At 45.4% G+C, this 6,000-nt stretch overlaps 1 protein-coding gene across 6 annotated transcripts in view; it reads left to right on the top strand.

Moving 5' to 3' along the window:
- The first annotated feature begins 671 nt into the window (after window positions 1-671).
- LIG1 (DNA ligase 1) overlaps window positions 672-6,000 on the top strand; it is a 314,922-nt gene continuing 309,593 nt past the window's right edge. Inside the window, exon 1 of one of the 6 annotated variants that reach the window (XM_073552127.1) lies at window positions 672-864. The gene's annotated coding sequence lies outside the window, so the exon portion shown is untranslated. Of the gene's footprint in view, window positions 865-899; window positions 1,049-6,000 lie in introns of those variants that run through there. The other 5 variants (XM_073552126.1, XM_073552125.1, XM_073552124.1 and 2 more) reach the window with 5 other exon arrangements.

Genomic DNA, 6,000 nt, shown 5'->3' with positions numbered 1-6,000 from the left:
CTGGGGGGAGCTGGGCTGTGAAGGTAGGCTAGGAGTGGTTACAGGGGAAGTGGCAGTCAAGTGGAGGATTGGGTCAGACACATTGGGGGAAGACACATTAGGAGTGGAAGTGAAAACAACTTACCGGACATGTTCAGTCTGAAGTACACGTCCTTGCGTACCAATGTGTTCCCATAGACAGTAATGCGGTTTTTGATGCCCTCGTCTGCATGCCTGTGCATATTTGACGCCTCAAAAAATGCAACCTGTTGCATTCACCGTGCCCCGCGAAATGATGTATGCGTACACATCCATATGCATGTCCCTGTGTACACCATGTTACAGATATGCACGCAGATACGCAAATGCGAAACCAGCCTAACTCGTACCTATAAGAGAAGACTTTCCGGTGACTATTTGTCCTCGGTGCAGTTCTCTGATTGACCAGGAGCAAGCGGTGGCACCAGAGAGCTGATCCCTGCTGGGGCCTTCTCTCCCCTCAGGTGCGCAAAGTCGACACCCCCCCTTCCCCTGTGAGATCCCCTCACTGTGGCAGCGCTCACACAATGGCGCTCCCCCTTTGCACGGCAGCAGCTTCCTCACACAGTCATCAGTTAATACAGCCAATTTTTTTCTGTCTTTCTCATGTTATGCCAGCAGTAGGCCCTTCCCATAGCAGCCCTCACACCGCGGCAGCCGCCGCTGTCACCACCACACAGCGCTGTCACCACCTACTGCGCATAGTTCCCGGCTTCCTCAGTACGTCATACGTCTGCGTCACGTGGTCCGGTGAGCGGCGTCTGGTGGGCGGAGAGTGAGCGGGCTTTTCGCGGGAAAGCTGAACGTGGCTAGAAGGCACGGCGGCGGAGCGCTCCACTGATCGAGGTCAGGCTCGCATGCTTTCCTGTTGGTTCTTCTGCGCCGTCACCGCTGTGGTGTTTGCTGGCCTCCGGGCGTGTGAGGGCGCTCGCCGTCCGCTGTGCCATAGGGACACAGCCATAGAGGGCGGGCGGCTCTGCTTGTCTGCGACCTGGTCCGGGCCTGTGCGGCTGGCGCCGTGTCCTCAGCTGTGAGCCGTCCTGTTCGCACCCTGCAGCTCTCCACCATGTTTAGCCCTTATTGTCTTCCATGGTTTTTTCTTCCCTGGCCGCATGGGCGCCTGAGAGCTGGGCTTGTACGGACACAGTGCCGCAGTGATTCCGCCTTGTGTGCCCAGGGTTCAGTGTGCGGTATATGATGGGGGAATGGAATTGGCCACGTCAGGCCGTTACCACTGCGCCGAAGGTGGCGGGTTTTTATAGTTAAACAGTGGAAAAACCCCTCCACAATTTGGAAAGAACCAACTCCTGGTTTGAGCCTCTTTTCCTCCTTCCACTGGTGGCCCTGGGTGGGTTCTTCGCCCCGAGCTGACATCGGCGTGGCCATTCTGGAGTTACACCTTCCCACTTTGGCATTTAACATATGAACGGTTTATTTATACACAAATGTGTTTTTTTTATTTGTTATAACTTTTGAAACATTTTTAAAGTTGTTTTTATTTTTTATGTCCCTGTGACTTGAAAGGAATCTTATCTCCAGGTTTTTGCCAAGTCATCCAAGAGCAGCATGATGAAAGATCCTTAATCCAGTGTTGTCCCTTACTGGGCTGCTTGTTTTCGTTTTGATCAAGCTGTTCTCTGTGCACTGTGCATAGGCAGAACGCTGCCAATCAGTGGGGGATGGGAATATGCAGGACCACATGGAAGCAGGTTTATTAGTCCTCTAGTGAAGATCTGCTGATAAAACACTGACTTTATTAAATCTACGCTAAGCAGCTCACAGTAAGTGACACATCTCTGGAATCAGGGTCTCTGGCCCTGCAATATGCTGCTCTCAGATTCTCTACATTCATTGGATCACTTACACTATATACTGCAAAACTGGAGCCACAACATGATCACATCATTACAATCACATTAAAAGCTATGGTGGTTTTAACCCCTTCATGACTGGAGCATTTTTTTTTTTTTCGTTTTTCGCTCCTCTCCTTCCCAGAGCCATAACTTTTATTTCTCCATCATTTTGGCCATGTGAGGGCTTATTTATTGTGGGACGAGTTGTACTTTTGAACAACATCATTGGTTTTACCATGTCGTGTACTCGAAAACGGAAAAAATTCCAAGTGCGGTGAAATTGCAAAAAAAAAGTGCAATCCCACACTTGTTTTTTGTTTCGCTTTGTTGCTAGGTTCATTAAATGCTAAAACTGACCTGCTATTATGATTCTCCAGGTCATTGCGAGTTCATAGACACCAAACACGTCTAGGTTCTCTTTTATCTAAGTGGTGGAAAAATTTTCCTAAGTTAGCTTAAAAAAAAAAAAAAAAGCCCAATTTTCTGCGACCCGTAGCGTCTTCACTTTTCATGATCTGGGGTTGGGTGAGGGCCTTTTTTTTTTGCGGGCTGACATGACATTTTTAGTTATACCACTTTTGTGCAGATACGATCTTTTGACGCCCGTCATTGCATCTTAATTAAATGTTGCGGCGACCAAAAAAACGTAACTTAATTTTTTTTCTCGCTACGCCATTTAGCGATCGGGTTAATGCCTTTTTTTATTGATTGGGCAATTCTGAATGCGGTGATACCCAATGTTTTTTTTTTTTTTGGGGGGGGGGGGGGCGAAAGGGGGGTGACTTGAACTTTTAGGCTTCTTTAATATTTTTTTTTTTTTTTTTTACTTTTGGCATGCTTCAATAGCCTCCATAGGAGGCTTGAAGCATGCACAACCCAATCGGCTCTGCTACATATGGGTGATGAGCAGATTGCCCATATGTAGCAGATTTACTGCTGTGCTTTGAGCACCGGGCACTCAAAGCGATCTGCTTGCAACAACCATACAGATCTCTGAGACCTTTGGTTGTCCAGGCAACGCGTCGCCGACCCCCGATCACGTGACTGGGTCGGCGATGAGCTCACTTCTGGCCCAGCGGCCGGAAGCTCAAGTTAAATGCCCGCTGTCAGCGCTTGACAGCGGGATTCAGCTAGTTAATAGGCGCAGGCGGATGGCTATTCCGCTTGCGCCTATTGCGGGCACATGTCAGCTGTTACAGCTGACATGTCGTGGCTTTGAGGTGGGCTCACCGCCGGAGCCCACCTCTAGGCAGGGGAGGCTGACCGCTAACGTACTATCTCGTCAGCGGTCAGAAAAGGGTTAAAGTATTTGAGTGATGGATCTGAGCTAGCAGCAAATTATTGAGAAGGGCACTTAAAGTAGTAAATATGGTTCAAAAATCACTTTTACTGTGAAATAGTGATGTACAAGATGCAAGTGCACTATTCAAATAGTACAGCATCCAATGTATATGTATAAGGCCTGTTTCACACTTCCGTTTTTGTGTCCGCCAAACGGATCCGTTTCCGTTTTTTTGACGGAAACTGATGCAAACGGATCCGTTTTTTTAAAAACGGATCCGTTTTTTTGACGGATCCGCGGTAACCGTAATGGAAGTCTATGGGACAAAAAAAACGGATCCTGCAAAAAATGGCGGATCCGTTTTTTTACGGAAAACAACGGATTTTGACGGATTTGAAAAAACGGAAGTGTGAAACAGGCCTAACCCAAAGTGCCAGGGCAGGATCACAAGATATTTAAAAATCCACATGTGCTTCGTGTGATGCCCACCACCTGGTTGCATGTTTCGCTTGCCCGCTTTCGCAAGGGGTTGAATCACTACTGTCTAAAAGTCAATTCTATGCACCAACAATAATTACTGGCTCTGGAGCTAATCCGGTGATGTCACCCACTAGATACACCGTGTAAATGGTGCCTTATGAAGAATGATCTAAATAACTGTATGTACTGTGGTAAATCTGGAAATCATGGTTCTCCTATGAAGCCCAGCTTGTGGTGGAGATTCATAGGAGGACAAACATGGCAACTGTTGAGGCCTTTATCCCAGTGCTGTCATGATAACCCATCGATTCCCTGTGATGCTGGTGTGCCACCTCCTCCCCAGCGATGGTGTCATTTACATGCTGTCAGATTGTCATAATTAAACTATAGTGATCAAGGCCGACCCAATCACTGTAGTTACAGGAAGATGTGTCCTATATCTGTCCTGTCATCTGCCTGCTATGATGAAGTATGCTCTGTGGATTGTCCATCTTTTTGGGTAAAATGTATTTATTTCTTAATATCACGTGTATGTATTTAGGAGTTCGCTCACACCGGCGAGTAGCATCCAATGATTCTCTCATGTGAGTGCTATATGGAAATGACACTCTGCTGCGAGCGTGAGCCGAGTGTCGTCATAGGGTGAGTGCATACGGTGCAGATTCTGCTGTGGAATTTTCTGCGCAGATTTTTTCTAAATCTGCAATTAAAATGACCTGCGTTTTACCTGCAGTTTTAGTGCAGTTTTTGTGCGGATTTCCCCTGCAGATTTCTATAATGGAGCAGATGAAAAACTGCTGCAGAACTGCACAAAAGTGACACGCTGCAGTTTTAACCCCTTCACTACCAAGGGTGGTTTGCACGTTAACTCCCGGGCCAATTTTTACAATTCTGACCACTGTCCCTTTATGAGGTAATAACTCTGGAACGCTTCAACGATTCTAGGCGATTCTGAGACTGATTTCTCATGACATATTTTACTTCACTTTAGTGATAACATTTCTTTGCTATAACTTGCCTTTATTTATGAAAAAAACGGAAATATGGCGAAAATTTAGAAAATTTTGCTATTTTCATACTTTAAATATTTATGCCCTTAAACCAGAGAGTTACGTGACACAAAATAGTTAATTTATAACATTTCCCACATGTCTAGTTTACATCAGCACAATTTTGGAAACAACATTTTTTTTGTTAGGAAGTCATAAGGGTTAAAAGTTGACCAGCTATTTCTCATTTTTACAACAAAATTTACAAACCATTTTTTTTATGAACCACCTAACATTTGAAGTCACTTTGAGGGGTCTATATGACAGAAAATACCCAAAAGTGACACCATTCTAAAAACTGCACCCCTCAAGCTACTCAAAACTACATTCAAGAAGATTAACCATTCAGGCGCTTCACAGGAGCAAAAGCAACATGGAAGGAAAAAAATTAACATTTAACTTTTTAGTCACAAAAATGATGTGTTAGCAACAAATTTTTAATTTTCCCAAGGGTAACAGGAGAGATTGGACCACAAAAGTTGTTGTCCAATTTGTCCTGATTACGCTGATACCCTATATGTGGGGGACCACTGTTTAGGCGCACGGCAGGGCTCGGAAGGGAAGCAGTGCCGTTTCAACCTAAAATTGGCTGGAATTGAGATTGGACGCCGTGTTACGTTTGACGAGCCCCCAATGTGCCCAAACAGTGGAAACCCCCCACAAGTGACCCCATTTTGGAAACTAGACCCCCTAAGGAACTTTTCTAGATGTGTGGTGAGAACTTTGAACCCCCAAGTGTTTCACTAAAGTTTATACTGCCCAGGCGTGAAAATAAAAAATCCTATTTTGTGCCCACAAAAATGATCGTTTAGTCCCAATTTTTAATTTTCCCAAGCGTAACAGGAGAAATTGGACCCCAAAAGTTGTTGTCCAATTTGTCCTGAGTACGCTGGTACCCCATATGTGGGGGAAAACTACTGTTTGGGCACACATTGGGGCTCAGAAGGGAAGTAGTGACGCTTTGGAATGCAGACTTTGATGGAATGGTCTGCGGGCGTCATGTTCCATTTGAAGAGCCCCTGATGTGGTTAAACAGTAGAAACCCCCCACAAGTGACCCAATTTTGGAAACTAGACCCCCTAAGGAACTTATCTAGATATGTGGTGAGAACTTTGAAGCCCCAAGTGTTTCACTAAAGTTTATACTGCCCAGGCGTGAAAATAAAAAATCCTATTTTGTGCCCACTAAAATGATCATTTAGTCCCAAATTTTTAATTTTCCCAAGCGTAACAGGAGAAATTGGACCTCAAAAGTTGTTGTCCAATTTGTCCTGAGTACGCTGGTACCCCATATGTGGGAAAAAACTGTTTAGGCACAC

The sequence above is a fragment of the Dendrobates tinctorius genome, unplaced genomic scaffold, assembly GCF_039654945.1.
Source record: "Dendrobates tinctorius isolate UK_male_01 unplaced genomic scaffold, ASM3965494v1 ptg000184l, whole genome shotgun sequence".
In the NCBI taxonomy this organism is placed as follows: Eukaryota; Metazoa; Chordata; class Amphibia; order Anura; family Dendrobatidae; genus Dendrobates; species Dendrobates tinctorius.
The sequence above is the reverse complement of the archived record's forward strand: the minus strand, read 5'-3'. Positions and strand labels throughout refer to the sequence as shown.